This window comes from Triplophysa rosa, linkage group LG10, assembly GCF_024868665.1.
Source record: "Triplophysa rosa linkage group LG10, Trosa_1v2, whole genome shotgun sequence".
NCBI lineage: Eukaryota > Metazoa > Chordata > Actinopteri > Cypriniformes > Nemacheilidae > Triplophysa > Triplophysa rosa.
The window spans coordinates 16,481,202-16,505,552 of record NC_079899.1 but is presented as its reverse complement, the minus strand read 5'-3'; the positions used below and the strand labels follow the sequence as shown (position 1 = coordinate 16,505,552).

The following is a 24,351-nucleotide window of genomic DNA, read 5'->3' as shown; positions in this document are numbered from 1 at the left end:
GATGACATGTGGTTATTATATGGTAATATGACACAAAGTTAAGAACAGCAAACTGGAGAGAAACATGTTTTATTCTTGTATAATGTTCATTTGTTTAGCTACAGTTCACCATGCTGTTATGAGCAAACATTTTAGAACAAAGAAATTTATACAGATTTGGAACAACTCAAGGCTGAGGAAATGAAGACAGACTTTTTATTTTTGGGGTGAACTGTCCCTTTAAATGACATTTTTGTTAGATTGCACAATAAAGTTATAGGGAAAGGGAGAGAGGGGTAATGGGATCAACAATGCAGTCTAGATTCGAACCTTCAACCTCTTGAACACAACGACTTTTATTTGCTCTCCCCACATGTCACAGTTTCAAAAGTGCACCGTCTCTCTTAAACGTCCGGCATGAAGGTGTTTGTATGCGTGTCAAGAAGGATCTCCGCCATCCCAAAAATAAAATCGCAATCTCAGTGATGTACTCTGACCTAACAAAGGACTGTAGCGAGAGAAGCTGTCTGGTGTGTCAGAAAACTGCCTGCAGCAGCACACTGCAGGTCAGATTGGCCAAAGAGTCAGAGACTGCAACGCTAAAGCTGGCATTACACCAGATACTGGGCTGTTTCACATGAAAATACTGTAAAAGAGAAATAACTTTTCACTTGTCAATTTTGTATCTCACTCTCCATGGATCACACGCACACACACTCGCGTGCACACACACACGCACGCACGCACACACGCACACGTGCGCACACGCACATGTCTGGTTTATTGTCTCCGTGGGGACAGTCCATAGGCATAATGTTTTTTATACTGTACAAACTGTATATTTTATCCCCTATCCCTAAACCTAAAGATCATAGAAAACCTTTTGCATTTTTAGATTTGTAAAAAATATTGTTCTGTACAATTTATAAGCTTTTTTGCCCATGAGGACCTCAATTTTGGTCCCCACGGTGACACGAGTCCCCATGTGTTGGTGTGCATTCAGGTTTAGTCCCCACCGGGATATAAAAACATGACCACACACGCACACACACTATTTTCTATAGGCTAACCAGCAGTGTGTTGAGTTGTATTTAAAATAACCCAGTGCCATTGGTGCATGAGAATTTTAGTGCATTTCTTTCACGTTTGTTTTGATAATTTCTGTTTTTATCATCATCATTTGAAATTATTAGAGGCTGTTCACCTTATGGACGATAAGTATAACAATAAAAATTAAGCTTTAAGAATCGTTCTAAAGAGTATAGCCACGTTCACACAACAACTATAACTATAAAGACATTTTTTCTAGCTGGTGAACAATAAAATATACTGCCAAACAACCTCTGGCAGAATTTTTAATGCTGTTTAGCTATTGCTGATTGAGGCATGTGTTTTATGTCTGAATTAAAGATGGTAGCAGTCGGGAAGTGGTGTAGTGGTGTAATTACCAAATTATATTATTGTAAATGTAAACATACTGAGCATGACTGTAAGAATAAACAAACATGTTTCATTCAACAGGTCACTAAGACTTACCCTCTTGTCATTTTAAACCTGTATGACTTTCTTTTAACACAAAAGAAGATATTTTGAAGAATGATGGTAACCGACCCATTCACTTCTATCGTTTGTACACAAAACCAATGCAAGTCAATGGGTACCGCTGTTGTTACCAACATTCTTCAAAATATCTTTTTTTGTGTTCTTCAGAAGAAAGAAGGTCAAAGAGATTTGATATGACAAGAGGGTGTGTAAATGATGACAGACTTTTTTGGGTGAACAATCCCTTGAACTGTAGCCATGGTGTGTTTCAATATTATATTCTCTATAATTTGTCAAAACACGGCACTGTATTTCAAGGATAAGCCTGTTGTAGTAAGTACCACAGCTGCTGCTTTAAAACACATTAGCCTTTTTTGAAATATTCTCTTAATTATATTCAGTAATTTGTGTAATTGTCTAAATTAGCTGAGTGGTTGCTTTGACAGACTGGAGAGTGCAGTGAAATCTCAAGTGAGCATAAGCTTGCCGTTGGACATTTGGTGGGCATTGCTGCAATTTGAATTGTCTTATTCTGCTGTTTAGATTGGTTTACCTGCGTAGGCTGAAAATGGAGGCTATGAATGTTTACGTTTAAAGTGGAAATGAACCATCCAGTCAAGTTAACATTATTTATTAAATAGGTTTCCACTTCAATCAAAATGATATAGTAAACCAGATTAGTGTGACCCTTTAAAAGAAAAGGATGCCTTTTATAGGTTTTGTAGCAAGGGCGCCGCCATCTTGCAGTACCACTTGACGGTGACGTCACCGGGTTGGTTGGCTTCCCCGAGTTCATCAGACACAATGGGAGAGACACTAGCCGGGTTTCCATCCAAAGTTGCGAATTTATCTTATGCGCAAAATTGGAATATCGCATAAAACATTTTCGAATAAGCACCGTTTCCATCCAACTAGTCAACCGTCACTTCCTAATAAACTGCTACTAAATATCAATAAGAAAAGTAAGAGAAGCCACTGAATATAATAATTTTCATATATAATTGTGCAAGCCGACGATTACGAAACACAATTAATGCGGTGCTTTTGTGGATGCCTGCTGTTTGGGAAACACAGTCGTGACAGTTCTAAGAGGCAATTACAGAATACTTTGACGACTTTGCTCAGGCATTTAAGAATGACCATCACAGCATTTCTCATGCTGTGTACCAAGATCAGTACTCTGTTTAGTCAGGTTACGCCGTCTCATAGTGCAATTACGTGGCTTTTTGGAGGAATTTATTCGGCAAATGCGTTTCCATCTCCCATTATTCGCATTAACCCTTTTTCGCAAAACCGAAAAACCGCCTCAAGTGAGCATAAAAACTTGCGAATTAAGGGTTTTTAATTCGAAATTTGGCGTTTCCATCACTCGTTTCTGATGCGAAACTTCAAAATGCGAATAAAACCAGAGTGATGGAAACCCGCTTACTGTTAAATACAGGACAGTGGAGGATATATAGGGAAAGATAACAGTTGAGACCGTGAAACATGGAAACTGTAAAGCCACAGGATTATCAGAGGAAATATTTACAGTTAGAAAACGAGAAATGAATAAAAATTGAAAAGTGTTATTGTCTTTTATAGAAGTTTACCAACATAGACATATTTAATAAATAATGTTAACTTGACTGGATGGTTCATTTCCACTTTAATGCTAACTCAGCACTTAAAAACCAAATGTCAAGGAGTTCTCATTGTCTGACACCAACATTGCTTCATTACGAAGTGCGAACACCTTCGAACCGGATCATTAAAGGCGGGGTAACTGATTTCCGAATTACGCTTTAGACAACTGAGTCGGGCCGAGTACCAAAACAACCTTGTAGCCAATCAGCAGTAAGGTGCATAGCGCACAGGACGGACATTAGCCGAGGCCGAGCGCTGACGAAAGCAAAAGATGGGGGTAGGGGTGTGTTTGTTTTGGTGATTTGAACATCAACAATGGCTAAGAGAAATCGCACACCCCGCCTTTAATGCAAGCTACCCACAGGACAGCGCGCTCTCAAACACACAGGCACAGTCCAACCCCAAACCGCCCTTTAACCCACAAACACTACACATCGTCTTTCAAGTCCGGCCAGAGAACTATTCCGTGTTTACAATGAATACCTAAGAGGATTTTCCACCGCACCACTAGTCGCTGATTAAAGATCCCAACCCCATGCGATCCACGTCTGCCATAACAACGCTCAGATGGAGCCATTTTGTTTTAGCAAGTTGAACGTGTAATTGACCACAACCCACTCGGCTACTCTGCTCTCTCGCTCTCCTCCTTCACATTTATCTTCTGCCATACATCTATTCCTTCAAAGTCTGTTCACTTCACTCACGTTTCCCATGTGTAGCTGGTGTATGTGCGTTACGTTCTCTGCCGCAGCCGAGCGAGTGCCCTCTCCCCATCTGCCATTTATTCATTCAGCTTCTCGGAAAACTCTTCAGACCTTGTGAGATGAGGAATTTGAACTTTGTTAACATACGCCTGGTGCAGATTTCACACCTCCGCAACCATAACTTTCACAGTTTTTCTACTACTAAGGATTTGTTGTTACATTAAAGTTATATAAATGAATGAATTGCATTAGCAGTTATTAATATGTACTGTTTCTGTTTGGAGAAATTCTTAACCTGTGAGCTAATGATGAATTATATGCATTTAAACAAAACAGATCATTAGCACCTGCATTTTATATTTATATTATAAACAGTATATTATATTACTGTACTTTTATCAGATATTTTGACAATTATTTGTGTTGTTTTTCAATTGAACATGATTGAGCTATGACTACACTATAGGGACATGGTAATCTGTGCTTGTCATTATGTGAACAAAACTCACTCACTTTGTGATGGTTTATGATAAAACCTATTCTCAGAGGTTGCTTTTTATAGCTAATGGGACGTGAGGAGAGCTCAGTTATTTCAGTGTCAGTTTTGTCTGAAATTGCTTATAGGAGAAATAGAAATAAATGCAAATGACACACGAGCATTCGTGTGAATAGCAGTTCAGATCAGCTCATTTTGAAAGAATTTGATTTGAGAGTTTTGAGTGTAGAATGTTTGAGTTCATATTGAAATATATTTCAATTCCACATTTTGGTGTATTGACAGATCCGAGCACAGTCAGAGACATAGTCGAGATCTTTTCTAAACTCTTGAGGAACATACAGGGTCAAGATAAACATTTTAGAATTCAGAGACAAAATGTTTCATTCAATTTCTATTGATTTTTATTAATGTCTTGGATGTACTATTTTCACCTTTGTGTGTGCTTTCGCTCTTTGTTCTGTCTGGTCACAAGTGAAATCGGTGACGTGCATAGCAGCGAGTATTGCATTTCAACAGCCGCATTGAAGTGTGTCTGTTATCTGAAAGAAAAAAACAAACAAACAAACAAACAAATATCTAGTCTGCAACAAACATACAAAAGGCAGCGAGAAATGAAAGCAGAAGGTGTGGTGGTCCGGCCGGTGGGGCTACTCATGCTGAAAGTTTAATTAAAAGCATTGTTTACTATTGCCCAAGACCCTACAGCCTTGTCTAGCTTGAAAGTGTGTGTGTGCAATGGTGTTGTATGTATTGATAGCGTGTTCGGTCTGTTTGTTCGGTGCTCTTTAAAGCAGACTGTTGTTCTCTCTGCACACCTCATTTGCAGAAAGTCGTGATCTCATTTGCCTGGTGTGCATTCCATTAGTAAAGAGTGACACCACAGCACTGCAGAGGCGGCCAGGCTCTGTGTGTATTTTTCTTTCAGACAATATCCAGGCATTTGCTAAGATTCACCATGCAGAAAAACATAACGTAACACTTTACAAGAAGAGTCTGTCTCAACATATCATGTTTTCAAATATTTATTTCAGAATCCTGGGGTGGTGAACCACATTTCTATGAAACTCTCCAGAGGGTGTCATGAAGTATGAATAACTAATGTCTCGGGCACTTGGATTTAGTAGTGAGTTTGCAATTTGTTTATTTGGATGTTAATGACACCTTGAGATATTGCGATATTGACTCGAAGGCATTTGCTTTGTAAATCAAAGAAAGAAAAAAATATCATTTACAGTACGATGCTTTTATGCTTTTAATAGCCGTCCACAAAACCAACCAGCAAAAATAAAGAAATATTCACAATTTTTGGTTAGAATTTTTTTTATTGTATTGTCCAACCTTGACCCCTTTGGTCCTGATGCTTTATGCAGCCAAGCGCTGAACGATGGATGAACTAATTTCAAATAATGCATTTCACTGCCGAATACCTGCACTTTTTGATTCATTCGGACATCCTGTTGGTTTTTCACACAAGCCTTGCTTCACTACACTATTTTTTCATGATAGACCAGAATAGACTCTTGCCTGACCAAACCTCTGTACTATATGATTCATTCTTCCACCTGAAGACACTGTTAGTCAGTGCTGCGTGCAGTCACACTGCTGCTTTGATCAACTGACAACACACCGCGGGGTCGGCTGTATAGGGTAAACAGCGTTGTTTCTCGAGTCTGGATGAAAGGGAAAAAGTAACCCTACAAGGCATGAGTTAATCTGGTTGATTTCAATTAATTAGAGACCGCTGTCATAAAGATATTAATTGCACGGTGGATTATTTCATTAGGTTTTGACTTCATGCAGGAGAGACAGCATGAGAGGGCTGATATACCGCTGTCCAAGTACAGCATTATAGATCTGATGCTTTGAATGTGTGTTATGGCTGTATTTATTTCAGCCAGAACCCGCTGAGAGAGTCATTTCTGCACAGTTGCATAACATCAGACAAGCATTGTTCAAGTTATTGAAAGTGGCAATTTTATTTCATAGATAATTGGGTGCCTTTATAGGTTGTTTTTAATGCAGGGAAATGATTGTTTTTAAGATGCACGAATGCATCATTCTTATGCACGTATGCCATTAACCTTCGGGTTTATGGATGATTAAAAAAACTGTTGTAGCTCTCAGATGTCAGTTTTATTATCAGATGTACTGTACAGACCATTGTTAAGATTTGTAGAGCAGATGTTCTTCTGTGTCCAGAGGCCTTTGAAAGATGTTAAAGGATAAATCCAGGGTCTCTTGGAGGGTCTAGAGGCATCCTGCAATTCTTCAAGGGAAAAGGATTTCTGTGGCAAGGAAGTGGTTAGAAAAAGAAAAAATGTTGCTATCCACTGTGGAAGAAAAATTGGCTGACTTTCAAAAAATAAACATCTGTTCTTGCTTACAGACAATTAAAAATTAGCAAGAGGCAATTAAGAGACACACAATTAACTGGGCTTATCACACCTTAATGATACTGTAACTTCGAACTTTGATAGTCATGGTGTCTGTCAGTTGTCGTCTTCTAACAGCTCACAAGAAGGTTTTTAGTCATGGAGAGGTAAAGCGTAAAAGAGGGTCTGGGGTCACAGCATCACAAACTGAGCCTCAGATTTTTTTATTCCGTTTAATGATTTATAGTTTGAGCTGTTAAGTCAGATTTTGCAAAAAAAACCTTGAAAAATATGTTAAGTAACCATCAGAAATGATCTGTCTCAAATAGAGTTGGCAAGAGAAAAGGAAAAGTTATGGAGCGCAGCTTTTCCAGTAATTGAAGTTGACTGAATGTAATATTAGTACGTATGTTTCCATGTCACGTATTCATTCGTGAAATGAAAATATTTGATAAATCAAATGAACAGTTATCAAGGGGGCTGTCGGGTGTGTAATTGTATGCGAGTTAACCTTGTTTATGTTTGACTCACTGGCCTAGAGATGTTATTACTTGATGCATTTCAATGGACAATTTTCTCTGTAACAACAGGCAACATGTGCGCAAACCTTTAATCTACACCAGGGGTGTCCAATGTCGGTCCTGGAGGGCCACTGTCCTGCAGAGTTTAGCTCCAACTTGGCTCAACACACCTGTTTGGAAGTTTCTAGTCTACTTTGTGAGACCTTGATTAGCTGTTCAGGTGTGTTTGATTATGGTTGAAGCTAAACTTTGCAGGACACTGGCCCTCCAGGACTGACTTTGGACACCCCTGATCTACACTATCCACATACTTTATACTGTCAATTGGTTATAGGCTGTATGGGTAGATATCTAGACGATGTGTAATGTCCAATGTGTGACTCTAAACTGTCCTCAAGCATGATTTACATCTTCAAAATGCTAAATTTTGCAATTTCATGACATGAAAGTTAATTTATCCCAAATCAAAATGCATTCATTTTCACACTGTATAACATAAACGCTGAACTGCCTTGCTTGGTCATTTTTATTCAGTGTATGATATTAGACAAAACAGTGACGTTGTAACAATGATTAATGATCTCTGCAAGCCTGTGAAAAAACAAGCCGTTCAGATTTCGCTCGCTTTCTGACGTAGGTAGTCGTTCTTATTATAAAATTACCGCCCCCTTTTCTGAACGTGTCCACCCATGTGAAACGTTTGTCCGTCCATGCAAAGAAAGCAATGTGTATGGCTTGTAAACACGCAACGGGATTGTCCTGTGTAACGTTACTTTCACTTAGAAAAAACGCAATGCGTTTGTCTTGAGTATCTTCACTTATAGAAAGCAGTGTGTATGGTCTGTAAACACGCGACCGGTTTGTCATGTGTAATTTCGCATGTAGAAAACATGGCGCCTTTGTTAGGAGTCTGTTCACTTTTAGAAAACAATGTTGTAGCGAGGAAGGCGGGACGAGAGCCGTGGGGCAGGAAGGCGGGGCCGGTGGCGTGAGTGATAATGAGTATCAGCTGTACGCGCACCGGTCCCGCATGCCTCACGGAGGAGATCGGGAGCATACGAGGACGAGCAACAGGACTGCTGACGAGAGAGGACCGGGCTCGGATCATGTAATGTTTGCTTTATGTTTGTGTGGCCGGCCGTCGACCGTGAGGTGACGGCCGGCCTCGTTTCACTGGGTTTTTGTTGTTTATTTTGTGATTAAAGTTTGTTAAATGTTCGCCGGTTCCCGCCTCCTTCCTTCCTTGCCTAGAGACCTCGTTATAAATGTGTTTGGTGTTTAAAGACGGAAACAGCGTTTCTCATTCGCTTTATGTGACCCTTCTTTTGTCGATGGAAGCACAGGCTCTAAGCCCTAGCTGAGTTTTCTGTGAAAAGGGGGCGCAGGGAGACTAGCAGCTCATTTGCAGTTAAATAGACACACACCAAAACAGCGCGTTTCTCCTCACACGCAAAACTGGGCATAGGGCATGGTATAATAAAAGATCTGCTGTGTATTTTGAGGTGAAACTTCACAGACACATTCTGTGGACCCCTAAGATTTATATTACATTTGTGTAAAAGTAGAAAAGAAACCTCTCTTTTAACTAAAGGCAAACAAAAACTTCCCACAAGGGGGCAAAACAAGAACTGAAACCAAAAGCAACCAAACTCACTAATAATTGGAACAAGACAAGGATAAGGCAGGTACACGGTACAAAAGGCAACAGGAACAAGAAGACTACAATACAAAACGAACCAGCACAGGACAGCAAACACAAGGGCATTAAATAGGGGAAACTAACAAGGGTTAATTACAAGAGGCAGGTGTGGGGAATGAAACACTGATGGGAAACTAAACGAGGAAATGAGGGGGCGGGGACAGGAGACGAGACAAGCAAGCGCATGGTCAAACAATGACCATGTGCTGTCACACAAAACACGTGGAACTTTAATGACCCTGCCACAAGACTAGAAAAGCATAACAAGGTGAGGCAGGATCATGACAGTTCCCTATGCTGTTTTATTAGTGCTAGTGTGTCCCGAGCCCTGAGACGTTCTGACGCGGACAAACTCTGGTGTTTAAATTGCCACGACTCCTTGAGCTATTAAGTGAGTTTAAATCTTGTGGTTTCATCTATCACCAGTCCATCAGGCCACCTACACGCTTCCTCTCTCCTCCGCAAACAGTGGCGGCATTTCTCACAGCTCTCTTTCATTTATCTTTAATTAATCTATGAGACGTGCTAATCAAACCAACAAGGGTTATCAATCACTGGACAGCAAGAGGGCAGCTCAAGGTGTGTGCGTGTCCATTTTTGGGCTGCAGGAACATTGGCTCTTTGAAGACAACCGTAACTTCTCCACTGTGGTCTCTTTGAACATGAACAAAAAGGATCTAGAAAAGATGATCGTAAAAGGAAAGATTTTCAGCAACCGTTCATCTTGGAAAGGCATCATGTGTTTATTTCATCACAATTCATGGCTACTTAATGAATGGATGTCATTGGGGAAAAATACTTTTTGGGTACCAGCAGGTGCTAACTGGACCATGCAAAGCATCCAAACCTTGACCTCTCGGTCCCTTCATATTTTACATTACAATTTCTGTGAAAGCACAGGACCACCTACAGTAAAAAGTGACACGCTTTAGGGCACAACAGCTGAAGTCAGAGGGAGGTAGTCATGTTCGGGACTTGAACCAGAAATCCTTTCATTTCTGGTGTAGAGCCACAAGCCATTTGGCCATTAGCACAACACATCAATAGAACTGGTGGCACATCAGCAGAGCACAAGCTACTCAAAGGCCATTTGTCTATGATCGAAACAGATTGATTGTTTTCACCTGTGCTGTGACCTTAAGGAGTCCCATTCTCTGCGGGCATGTCGTTTTGTGCCCCCAAACCCCCACTTTCCACCTCCATCATCTCTCGCTGTCTCTGTCATGCTTGATTTTTGTGAAGATTGATTTTGTTGTCCTTGAGAAGAGCCACCCGAATCCCTTTTTAAACTCTGTTCTGTGTAATACTGGGTACGATGAAAAAATGGCAGCCCGCAGGGAGCATCTGCAAAATAATCACATTAGTGCAAGAAAGGCTTTTTGTTTTAACAATATACATTGTTTTTATATCCCACCAAAGCTATTTTCTGGAAAGGCAAGCTCACTTTTATGTGCGGTGTTTATTTATTTATTTGCCAGGTAAAAAGCTTAAATTAGCTCAAAAATATACAAAAATACCTTTTTTGACATTGATCAATGTTGGATTGTCTTGCCAAGCAGGGGTTTTAAATTCAATGAAGAATGAAGTGATGCTTTATACAAAGTCAAAAATATGGTTAGTCTTAGGTTGAGCATATTGAGAAATTCTGAGGTTTTCAACTTCAATTTGTGAGTTTGACATTAAACTAAAGTGCCGATGGGAGACCATTAAAACGTCATTTTGAGCTGTTAATTCAGAAAAATGGCCATTTGTTTGTTATGTTTTCCTCACAAATAACTGATTTAATCTCTAGTAAAGCTTTTCTTTAAGACTGTGTTTTAGAACTCTCAGTTATCATCTGCAGGTGATTTGGTGCACATTGCGATGTCTTGCTTCACTTCAGTAGACATCATATATTAACCAGTGAGGCATTTTCTGGTGCTGAAAGTGAAACTGATTGGGTTCACATGTTTGAATGGTATGCAGCAGATATTTCCCCACAGATGTGTGCATATTATTTAATGAATTATTCACCGTTTGTGCAGAAAATCTCATGACTGAAAGAAATATCAAACGTTGTCTGTTTAAAGCTGGCACCAGAATCCATAAATGTTCAGATTTAAAACCCAAGCCACATCTTTTGTTCTTTAAAGGGCATCTTTTTCTTTGGCTGTTCTTTTCTTGTTTGCTGTGTGTGCGTGTGTTTGAACGTGACTTCGAACAGTGTAGTTTCATAAATTCCAAACTACATAAGGTGCTGTACCTATCGAGGTCCGGATGACCATGTCATTGTTCCCCTGTCAACCCATGAATTGAATTTATCAGCGGTACAGAAATTCCCTCGCGAGACCGAAAGATTAGAGAGAATGGCTCTCGTTTAGACAAGATGACACTTATAGCTCTTTTTTTTATGAAGCTGATAACAACAAAAATGAGGTTGGAGAATGGTGAGCTTTTCAATGGATTCCAAAAGTGCATTAGAATGACACTTACCATTTTATGCAATGCTTGGCTGACAAAAATATTCATTTAAAAACAAAAACATCAAATTGGCTCCACTATTTGGTATAATTGTAGTGATCACATAAAAGTTGTTTAAATGTCAGTACCACATTAGTAAGCGAGTCATATGAGGTCACAGAAGACATTTGTTAATGTTAGGGTATTCTGCTGTGAATGGATACATCCTATTTTTCCCAGTTTTTTTCTACTGCACTTGCTTTTACTATTAAAGTGGCTTGTGAAAGTGGTCGAGGACTGTGAAACCAATTCCTCTCAGGAAGTCTTCCAAGACTAATGGTACTGTGCTAGTACAAAACAAGTTAATGAAGCAAACAAATCAAACCAAGAAACTAAACTACTTTTTTCACTACTGTGGAAAAAACGATTTTGGTCATAAATGTGATTTTGGAGCAAGTGTTATCTACACTTTCTGTATATTTTAAGAAAGCTCATGGAAAGAGCTGTTTGTGCGATTAGCAAAATGGGCCACACTGACGTCTTGGAGCCAAAAGATAGGATATTCCTTTCATCATTCATTTTTGAAGATTTCATAATTAATGTATCATAATTTATACTGTATACTGAATGCACACACTTGAGTCTTTAAAATGAATTTCATGTGAATATATATAACTATAAACTGTAATGTCAACAGTAATATTTGTGTAAAGGACATGTCAGAGAACAGATTTAAGACATACAGTGATGACTCAAATCTAAAATAAGCCTTTGTTTCTCCTGGTTGATTCAGTGTCACCTTAGCCACTGTCTGTACTCGCTGCATGAGTGATAGGCTAGTGGGACAAACCTGTTAGCACATTAGCGCTGTAAAGCAGCAAGACTTGGGAATGTTTCCAAAATGTTTGCTTATTCCACCTCTATTCCTTTTTTTTCTTCCTGAATAAAGTAACTGTTTACACATGCTAATACTTACTTAATACTTACTCTTTCTGATTAAGCATTAAGTTTGGTGTCCTGAACTAACTTGGGTTGTGGTTTTAAGGCTAACATAAGCTGAACTTGTTAGACACTAAAAGGTCACAAGTCACGTTACAAAATTCAAGAAAAAGTAATTGTGCAGTTTGGTCAGTCAACATTTAAGCCTGTATGTGGAAGAGGATGTGGGCTGTGCCATCCCAGATAGCAAGCATATTTGGGCCACATGTGAAAATCACCGGTCACATCTGGCCTAGCTACGGCATGGCTGAACATATATGGGCCAAATATTGTCCATATTCGTTTTGCCATAACTTTAAAAATGGCGGGAATGTTCAATTGGTTCACATCTTGTTTTGGGGTGTATGGCCCAGATAACAACAAACACATGAGAACCACATATGTTTAAGACATGGCACACAGTGGGAAACTTCAGCTTGTGGCTGACATTTGGATTGTACTTGGAAAAACACATTAAATTTCCCGCCGAAACCAAGTGCGTCCTGCAGTCCACACAGCACCTTTCTCTTCCTTCCTCATAACTTTTCATGTTTAGGTAAGTGATGTTTTGACATTTTAGTTATTTTATTGAAACGTGTAGCATTTTGTGTCGGTATTGCATGTGATTAAGGATTTTGTATGTTGTTTCTTTGATAAAGTTGTCAAAATCATAAAAAAAAATCTGGTGTTTCCTCAGCGATAATAGTTTAATGATGAAATAACGCTCATTAGAAAAATCTGTGTAAAAATGTACTCTCCACTCTCCAGACAGATCAAACTAGGCTCAAATTGACTAATACATATTTTTACAGTAACGTTTTTGTCTTTTAATTGTTGTTTAAATTCTTATGTGAAGGCCTTACCAACAAAATCAGTGTTTAAATGAAGTATGCAGTAATATAAAAGATGTCTAATGTCAGTATATACTTTTCCCAAAAGATTTCCCTTAAAATGATCCCCACAGACATTGGGAATAACCCCAGAAGGAGAACTGTAAATTATGTTTATTTTTAATCATTTATTAATAATGTAACTAGTAAATTTACTCTTAGAATGTTAGTTTACTCTTCACATGTTTTGGTGTACAGAAATTCAAGATAGACTCTTTGAATGTTACAAATTATAAATTTGAATGAATCTGTCTTGAACAGACTGTTCAGACTGTATTAACATTTCTGGATGAACTATTCCTTTAACGATAAAGAGGAGAGCGAGAGAGAGAGAGAGAGGGCAAGAGCGAGAGAGTAATAGCTTTCAACGTTAGCACAGAATAAGAGGTCACAGGTTTGTGAGATAGAAATACAAATGCAGAGAGACATTTAACAAAGACATGTGTTTCAAAGACTGGCCTTCAGTACGATTATGCTCTGTGCTCTCACTGTGAGATCTTTCCTGAAGTTTATTCGAGAGAACTGGCACAGTAATGAAAAATACACTATGATGATGTTCTTTCATGGTTCAGCCCGTTGTCATTTCACCATCATAGTTCTGTTGAAAAGACATGCATTGGTGGTCACCAGCAAATGTTATATTGAGATGTTTGCTAGTTTCTTGGTCAACCATGTACATTAGCACTAACCATCTTAAACCAGTCTTGTAGGACTTTTTAACAGGCAGTTATGTGTGCAAAAAGCATTGCAAAGAAGTTATTAAAAAATTAGCTTGAGGTGCAAGTGATGAAAAGCATATTAGCAATGTGTCATATATTATGTGTTTGTGTGGCTTTAACTGTAACATTTTTAAAAGCTTTGTACAAAATGTGTCACTGTGGGGACAGTAGCATTCTAGTTGTTTTGTTTGGTCGGTTGTAGACATGTGCCGATATTCGGTAATGCGATTAACCGTGGTAATGGATTCGCGCGATGTTGTTATCGCGGGCACTTTCAAATACCGCAAAAGTATATAGATCAGCATTTTGATTTTTAGAACGCGTATTTGTTTATTTTTAATCAACCGGATAAAAGTACACTGTGTGTATGCTGCGTAGGAATGCGCATTCTGATCTAAACAATCCCATTCCCCATGTGGAGATGCCTACGTGTGTGTGTGTGTGTGTGTGTGTGTGTGCGCGCGCACGCTGCTGAGCAAAAGACGCGTGCGCACTCTGATGTAAACAGTACCACACGGAAAGGAAGCATGGTGGAAGGAGGAACGCTGCCGACGATTTATCCCCCTTCTAAAAGGGTGAAGTCTGAGGTTTAGAAATATTTTGGGTTAAAAGTAAGCCAAGTAATGAAATTTGACAGTGTGGCAGAATAATTATTTTAATTATACGTTGATGGAATTCAATAAAGTCATACACTGTCACAAAGTGCGAGTGAATTTGCTGTTTATAAATGTTTAGCTTGCTATAATAGTTAACACACTGGCTTGGCTTGTTATTCAAACAATAATAATAATAATAATATGAGTTGTAGTACTAGCGTTGTACAGACATAAGTATATTTAAAAGCAGTTAACGAAAGTTGTTCTTTTGCAGTTTGCACTTTATTCTGTTTGAATAAACTCACTTTATACATCATTACGGTGTGTTGTTTTATTTATATTTATTTGTATTTAAATGTTTTAGGTTCTCTTTATTATTTAAAATAAAGTTGTTATCAAGAGGAAAACACTGAAGTTGGTTTATATTTTCAACCTGCATTTCTCATAGAATTGAATACTGCGATAATACCGCTTACCGCGACGAAACCTTAATCAATTAATCGCAGCATGGAAATTTGATACCGGCACATGCCTAGTCGGTTGCTAATGTTCACAGCTTAATAGATGTCTTACTGTGAGCTATAGAGGGACAAAGAAATATGAGGAAAAGATAGTGAACGTAAACATTATTCGGTTTCAACCTTAATCAGTTTAATCATGATATGACCAAAATGCTTTTAAATAAGCAAATGCAGCTGCATTTGAAAAGCTAGACAATTTTCAATTTCAATTTATTTGTCATTATGCAAGTACTATGAAATTATATAAACAGCCCTCTTCAATGCTAAGACAAAACAAATCCATCCCCTGAGACATTTGTCCTAAGTGCACAAACAAAGAAACAACATTACCCTGTTACTAGGTTGCCCAAGATACATAGTTAAATAGATAAATAATTTAGACAGCCCTGTGTGTATGTATATGTTCTTGTATGAATAAAATTTGTAGCAGTACTTCACAGCCTTCACCTGTCTATTTCACAGCCAGAGACATGCCGTGCAGTGATTCGTTTATTACTGCAACAGCTCTGGGATATGTGCTATTTCTCGCTCGACCTGATTTTGCCAAGTGGTTGATGTCCTCAGGACAACATATTTTGTTGACCTAAAGACAACATTTTTATAAATAAAACCTAAAACCTAAACCCACACCAAACCCCAACCATAACTTACCCCTAAAATCAGAGGGAAATGATAAGTGAGAAACAATGGTCTAGAAGCACCTAATCCTGGTTGGAAGATTAAATTTAAAATAATCTGTAAATTTATTCTGAAATCTGATTGGTTGATTTAAATGTTGTCCCAGGGTCAACATGATGTTGTCCTATATATCAACCACTTGGCCAAAACAGGAGAGGCGCTATTTCTCAGTCTGTTTGTTTTTGCTTTGGCTCTGATTGTCCTGTACAGCCTACCAGAGGGTAGCAGTTCAAACAGATGATGTGCTGGGTGAGATGAGTCTTTCAATATGCTGCAAGCTTTCCTATAGCAGTGGGACCTGTAAGAGAGAAGCTCACATCCAGTGATCCTCTGAGCTGTGTTAATTATCCTCCGAAGTGTTCTCTTATCTCTGGCCGTGCAGCTCGAAAACCACACAGGGATGCAGTATGTCAATACACTTTCCACAGAACTTCTGTAGAAGGAAATCAGTAGCTCTTTGGATAGGGCATTATTTTTCAGGACTCTAAGAAAGTGGAGTCGCTGCTGTGCCTTCTTGAACGATATAGTAGTGTTGGTTTTCCAAGTTAAGTCCTCATCCAGGTACAGGCCCAGAAATTTTAAGGCTGATACTCTTTCCACACTGTCCCCATTGATGTGCATGGGCAGAAGGACAGACCTGTTCTTCCACTACTATTTTCTTAGTTTTCATAGTATTTAGGACCAAGTTGTTATCGCTGCACCATGCAGACAATTTGACCACCTCATCCCTGTATACCGACTCATCTCCCCCTGTGATGAGCCCGACCACTGTTGTGCCATCGGCAAACTTAATGAATTGCTTGGATGGGTGGAGGTGCAGTCGTATGTGTAGAGAGAAAACGGTAAGGGACTCAGCACACATCCCTGAGGGGTGCCGATGTTAAGGCTGAGTGCTGAGGAAAGGTGGGGTCCCACTTTAACTCCCTGCATGCGATTACTGAGGAAATCCGTTATCCAGAGTAGGACTGCTCGATTATGACAAAAAACATAATCACGATTATTTTGGCCAATATTGAGATCCCGATTATTTAACACGATTACTCATTAACTTTTAAAACAACATAGAAAAGAAATAACTTTGTTTTTAAACTGTGAATTCAACTGAAAAATAAATGTAAAGACTGTACCACTGTAAAGGAAAGGGGTGCGCTGTGGATTTATACCACAAGAAAAGAGAGGATCCTTGCAAAATGGAGTGTGGCACAATAATCGTTTTACCTCAATTATTTTGTTTTTGTAATTGTTGAAGGCCAAAATTGACGATTACGATTAATTTTCGATTAATTGCACAGCCCTAATCCAGAGGCAGGTTAGGTATGAAAGATCCAGCTTGTATAACTTTGTTACTAGTCTGTCTGGAATGATCGTGTTAAATGCAGAGCTAAATTCTATAAAAAGAAGCCTGTCGCATCACTAGAATCAACCACGTGACTAGAATAAAAGGAGAAAATAAACCAACCAACCATATTTACACCACAACAGGCAAGCCTAAACTTATAGTTAGAAATAAATTTACTGTCACACAATAAAATCTTTGTTTGCTTTATAAACACCGAGAATATTCTCGTAAACCACTGAAAACATTGAAAATGTCTTGGTAGTCCTTCCATAGGAGTTGAACTTTCACTAAGCAGTATAGTGTTTGTACTTTTAAAGCTAGATAAAAAAGACAGAAAAAAGTAAGTCTGCCAACTCCTGTCAAACTTATTTTACCTGGCTCAGCTAAACCAATAGCCTGAGCAAAGATAATTTGGTTTTACTTTGCTTAATTCTCAGCAGAATTTGCTGGCATATTCATATTGTTGCTTGCTGTATGTCTTAGTTACGGTCTAGGATCATTAAAATAACTTCATCAGCAACTCCTCTGCATGAGAGAGGCTGTTCGGGGATAAATAAAAGTATGTAAACAAAGATAATAGATATTAAGAAGATGCTGCAGTTGTATTACTATAAACAAGGGAAGCATCGCTTAGTATGGTAACTCCAGTGACAGAAGCTCAAGCTCCACAAAGAAGTGTTAAGAAACTTAAGAATTGATGGTACAGTTGATGTCATGTTTATTTACTAATGTAAACTTTGTTGTGACCTTAGCCTATGATTTCAGAAATATCAGTATTCAGGTAAATAATACTGGGAGGCAATAATACCTCCGCCGGGAGGCATTTCAAATGTGGCTGCAGAGTGCAACTACTTCCCTAAAGAGTCTTAGATGTAAATCAGCTTCATGCAATTTATGTTATTTATTTATTCATAAATGTTTCCCTCTGAGGATGACCCTCCGAGCATAAATAAATTCTGATCTCTATATTCAAGAAACACTGATCTGTTCTAGCTTCAGGCTTGCTGTAAGGGCTCTTTACGGCTCTGACCGGCATGTCGTTTGACTGTCATAGAAAAAGGAGTGCACAATCTAGAAAAAACGAATGCCCCCTGGTTGGCGTTCTTTTTGAAGTGCAACACTTTAGTGAGATGCTTTCAGGTCAGAAGGAAATTGAGCTAAGAGGAAAGAAGAGCCGTGGATCAGATTGTATGGCGAACATCTTTGCATTTGTATAGTCAGAATGGACCTTTGCATGCTTTATTGATGTCCTCTAAGTTATTTTCTTCTTTCTCTCTGCTCTGGTACACTTACGCTCACACATTGTGGCATTTTCATACTCGCTGTGCAGATAGCATGAACTTTAAGTCTTGGAGTGCTACATCCAGACTTAGTTTAGCTCTAATGCTCCCCTCTGCTGGCAGTCTAATTACTTCTCTCTTTATCTGGCCTTCACTCTTCCTCTGGTTTAACACAGTTGTGCTGAATTCTTTGCTCCAATGGTATTGTGGCGCTATACAGTGTCAGAAGAAAAGTTTAAAACTGTACCTTTCTGTCGCTGGGGCATTACCATCTTTTTTGCACCTTTACAGCAGGGGTCACCAACTAGTGGACTTCAGTCCGAATGCGGACCGCGAGATGCGTCCGTCCGGACCTCAAAGCCTTTTGACATAATAAATAAATGAACGCATTTTGAGCACATTTTGTTTGAACATTCTTAGAACGTTCAAAACGTCCAGTTTTTTAGATGTTATATTAATGTTATTGTTTGGTTATAAGAACAATATTTCAAATGTTTTAAGTCTAGTTCAGTCTGTTGTTATATTTATGTTCTAAGAACGTTTTTTAAACATTATTAAAACGTTCCATTCTCCATTATATTAATGTTCTAAGAACGTTTTCCTAACGTTCACAGTAAGTTATAATTTTTATTATTTTTTTATTAGATTTTTACAGATGGTTTGATTGCCCCGTCCACAGGGAGACACATTTAAATACGCTAAAATGTTACTTTAGCCTTTATCTCAAATGGTGTCGCAATTTAATGGCTTTAAGTCTGTTCATATATTAAAAATATAAAAAAAATGGATTCAGTACCGTGTATAAAAACATAACATGCGCAAAGAGTATGAAACCGTGAATGTCTAATGAATATCAAACGTCAAACTAACTTTACCGCTTTGGAAAAAATGCGCGGCTTTTCCCTCCGGTCAGCTAATCTTAGCCCAGGGGTAGGCAACGTCGGTCCTGGAGAGCCACGCCAGCAGAGTTTAGCTCGATCCAACCCTAATCAAACACAACTCTTACTATCTGGGTTAATAATCCTGAAGACACTGATGAGCTTGTTAAAGTGTGTTTGATTAGGGTTGGAGATAAACTCTGGTGCAGCTCTCCAGGACTGACGTTGCTCCTGTCTTAGCCGATTTGGGGTGAATCTCAAGAACATGCTCTAACGAAAACATTTTGATATATCGAAAGAGTGAACTAAATGGTAGGATAAAACATCATCTTAGCAAAAACATTTATCAACGTAATTTCGACTGTATTCCTTAGTTGTAAGTAACGTTAGCCTACTAGCTAACAGCTCCGTGAATGGCGGCAGCAGTTTTCGAGAAAAATCAATCACACGGTTAACCCAATCACAACCTCATTAAAACAATAGTAACTGCTGCAAAACTAAGCTAATCGACATTGTGATTAATGTATTTTTCATACAATCAACAAATTTCACTATGCTTACCTGAAAGTCCCTGTAGCGTGAACCAGTCATCCGTTAGTCCAGCTGTATGATACCCACGTGCTCTCTAAAACCACGCCCATACTATCACGTTATCACGGTCATCAGCATCGAATGTGTGTGCGCATATGTGCCTGGGTGACTATTTTGCACTCTTGATATTTTAGAGTGTCACCCCTTGATTGCTGTGCACTTTTTTCTACACAGTTTCTGATTTGTAGATTGTACCACCAAAAGATCTTCTAAGTTTTCTTTTTTTTTCATATTTCCCTTTAATTTCCTATGTCGGTCATTTTTGACCATGAAGGAGCCAAGTGTGACTATTATTTTGAGACTCTTTAACATATACAAATTATGTCCATAATTGTTGTTTGTGTTCACATAATGTGACAAAAGTCTCCAAGTGTCATCTCATTTCGATGAAGCTATGATTTTTAACATTTCAAAATGTCCCAGAGGGTTTAAAAGTGTGCTTGTGCTTTATTTTTTTATGAATGATATTTCTTTTTTAATGTAGTGCCAATCACACATTTTAATGTTGGTGTGTTTTAAATGTCCAAATACTTTTGTGAGTTATGTATTTTTACATATTGATGTTTTAGCCGGATTTGCTGTCAAGGCTCAATCACAACCTCTTTCTTCCAAGAATGCTTGAGGCAGAAATGAAAGTTTCGGTCTTTCCTCACGTCCTTGTCTGTTAATTGGAGACACTCAGAGCGGCACTACATCACAAACCTCCCATAAAGACCAGGATGAGAGGAACAGTAGTAATGAAATGTTCGAAGCAGCAAACAAACAAAGAAGAAAACGTGAAACAATTGAAAGGTGGAGAAAGATTAATTGTCTGCTGTTTGACGATTGGCTTTCAACAGTCAGCTTCCTGCCGGGCATTTTTATGAGATGTGCGGTGTGAATTGAGCCTCGGTCTGTGCTGGATCTCCTCGCTGATGAAATTAGGACTCGAAGATGGAAAGACGAGATGCAAAGATGAAGGTAAAATTGTCAGAGGGAAATAAAAGGTTGCGTGCGGATGCTAATTTCTCTGTTCTCTCTTCGAAACAATAAAACAAACCTCAGCAGCCTTTCACTTTTGTGCATTGGGGTGCTGTGAACTGTTCAATCTCACGCCACTCTATTCCGACTGGCTCTGTTTCATTATGCAGGCTGAATGTGAAGCAAAAGCCCCCTAAGTAACACTATCTAACCCCCCCCTCGCCCGTCAGGGATTATCCACTGAGAAGACCAAGAGGAAGACGAAATCCTTGCTTGGGTTTCAGAGGTACATACTTTACATACTTTAAATGCTTTATTTTTGCAAATGCAAACCAACTGGAATAAAAGACGTGTTGCTCTCAGATGCAGAATATGAATGAGGTCAAAAGCAATTAAAGTTGACTTTTAGGAGCGCCCCAGTATGTAGGATCAGTTCTAAAACTGTACCCAGAGGCCCTTGTTACTGTACACAATATAAACTCATGTACATGCCTTGAAAATATGCCTTGAGGAAGTTCTTCTAATGGCTTTAAGGGGCATACAGAGGAATTAGAATGTCGCTTTGCGATTTGGCTGTGTTATATGGTTTGGCCCGGATGCTGCGGATTCATATTAAATGTTTTGCAGTTTGTAAATTATTACGCTTGCGACTTGCGGAAGACTGTCGGTGTTAAAGATCCAGTGTGTAATTTTTTGGAGAATCTGTTAAAGAGCAGGTTTCATGAATCTCATAAAATTACCGGCATTTCAGTGTGTAACGTAGCTTTCCTTCAATTTTGATGATCTGCAAAGTTGTTATTCCAAAAAGTCCATGATAAATTAAGATATTGGCTTCCAAAGTAAGGAGTCGACTCCGAACCGCCCAAACAAATCGTTAGGCTTTCAAATCTTTTGAGTGTAACATCGATACGTCACAGTGTAACGCATCAGCACAATCCCCGCCTTCCCGCGAAACAGGAACACTCTGACCTGCCCACTAGCACTTCAGGTAGTGTTGCATATACAACATGTCGAGGGGACGCTGTGTTTTGTGCTGTGAACGCAAATGTACTTTGTTTTCGCTGCCAAAGGATGACGATGTGAAGGATCAGTGGTTACATTTTTTTTCCACGATACCACTGCAGTACAATTTCAACCTTGTGTAATGTGCTCGTCATTTTACCGACGACTGCTTCTCAAATTTTGACGAGTTCTACACGCTATATTTTTGCCAGCCGCTAGACCCTTAAAGATAAGCCAATACCAACTTTATTTGGACTAACAAGCGTCTCAGAACCACAAGCTGTAAGTATGATAAATACGTTATGTGTACATGTTAAATTGAGTGCTTACAATATATATTAAAGTAATTGTGCTAATCCGTGTTGTATATTTAGTACAGCTGTAGGTTTCCAGGTAAACAACGGTCAAACAGAAAACAATAGTCTGAATGGTTTATGAAGATAAGTTTATGAAGATAAAAACTTGTGATATGGTAATACTGATGCCATTTTTACACACAGCGTCTTTGTTTACAAAAACCTTCCTGAGATAAGAACTGTGGTAAAGGGCGTTTCATTTCTGACACGCAGTGTATGAAGAAAGACCAATCACAACTGATTGGGCCAGTTGGCCAATCGGAGCACACTGGACTCGCGGTAGGGAGGAGCTAAGAGAAGCGGAACATTTGAACAGCTTCGGAGGAATCGTTTACGGATCTTTGAGAAATGGATAGATACTAAATGCTTATTTTAAGAAAATAGCACCATTTTTTTCTACCTTTGATGCATTTGAACATGTTGTTGGGGGCTCTAATACAACATTAGGACACTTACAAAAACCTTGAAACCTGCTCTTTAACAAAAATGCAATATTATATACATGTCTTCAGAGATGTATAAAGAATTTACATAATGAAGCGTTAAGTTTTTATTAGCTTAGAATAAGCTATTTCTTTCTACATACAGTGCGAGTCCCCTTACATGGAATTCACCATGTTGTTTCTACACTAGCCCTAAATGGACAAACTGCTCTAGAGAGCGCGTTTTGTAAATACGTTATCTCATTCGGCAAAGAAGCAAAAACGTGACGACAGCCCCCGAAAGGGAGGGGTGGAGTGAGCCATTGGTTGCAATTTTCAACCTCACCACTAGATGCCGCTAAAATCTCCACATTCCTCCTTTAAAGGAGTAAACTATTTATGAGAAATGCTTGAATGCTTAAAAATGAAAATCAACACCAAACAAACAATTTTATCAATATTTTATCCATGTGTGAAACAATTCATGTGTTTGCACGTAGTCCTGACTGTGTAAAGAGGAGAAAAAACAAAATGGACCAGACCGAGCACCATAACCATAATCGGGCACCACACAGCATCATAACACTCTCTTAGCCAATCGGCAAAAGGGGCTTATACGCTCATGATAGGGGAGAAAGTAAGCAAGCATTTGTTATTTTAAGGGCAGAACAATGTAGGCAGAGGTGTATTTGTGTGGTTATCAACTTTAAATATCGGCAGTGTTTTTCAGAAATCGCTTACTGCAGCTTTAAAGCAGTTGCAAGATTTTAACATTTCACAACTTTTCAGATTATGATCCCTTCAGATTTGTTATTTGTTCACCCTTACATCTTCACATACTGAATGCCAATCAGCATACTAAATGAACCAGCTTTCCTGTAGCTCAGTGGTCAGAGCATGGAGTGCCAAGGTCATGGGTTCGATACCAGGGATTGCACTTACTCAAAAACAAAATGTATAGTATAATGCAATGTAAGTCGCTTTGGATAAAAGCATCTTCCAAAATGCTTAAATGTGAAATTATTGTTATTATTAACAAACTACCATTACAACTTTTTTCCACCTCATGCTATAAACCTGTTAACCTATGTAATAACGTATGAGTTCTCTAACAGGAACCCTGTAACGGTCAATGCCTGCTTTACCGGTAGCCTACCCCATGCAAAATAAAATTTACATTTAATCATTTACAAAGCGCTTTTATACAAAGCGCCTTACAAATGGACTCCATCACAAGCAATCTATTATGCAAGAGCCAGCAAAACTTTTTAATTAACGTTGCCTATATCAAGTTCCTTTCAGTCACTGGAACAGACATGATAATAAAATAGGTTTGTAAATGTGTCTCATAGTTGATTTTCATGTGGATGCATTAGTCACGGTCATGGATTTGGTGTTGTGTAGCTTTGTGGGCGTTTGAGGCCGATTAGAGCTATTAAACTATATTAATCCACCTTTAATCCTGAGCCACCCAGAGCTGGAAACCACTGCAAGCTTCATTCACACACACACTAGGGATGTTAATGATTAATCAACGATCGATTAATTGTCGAGTACAGTTTACTCGAAATAACTTAATGATGATAGAGTTCAAAGTCATGCACGTGCGTGCAGCTTCTGCGCATAACACATACAGCAGACTCATGGAAAAACGCAATGGCTATCCACTTATTACATTACTTGGCTACCGACACACCTTAGGTTTCTTTTTTCTTTTATAGAAATAAAAAGAAAGTTAATTTGAACAATGGACGCAAGAG

At 38.8% G+C, this 24,351-nt stretch overlaps 1 protein-coding gene across 5 annotated transcripts in view; it reads left to right on the top strand.

Moving 5' to 3' along the window:
• Positions 1 to 24,351, top strand: part of grid1a (glutamate receptor, ionotropic, delta 1a) — a 241,885-nt gene that overhangs the window by 86,792 nt on the left and 130,742 nt on the right. The window contains exons 1-2 of one of the 5 annotated variants that reach the window (XM_057343320.1): positions 20,679 to 20,811; positions 20,982 to 21,097. The exons of the other annotated variants lie outside the window; for them this stretch is intronic. The gene's annotated coding sequence lies outside the window, so the exon portion shown is untranslated. Of the gene's footprint in view, positions 1 to 20,678; positions 20,812 to 20,981; positions 21,098 to 24,351 lie in introns of those variants that run through there. 5 annotated transcript variants of the gene reach the window in all.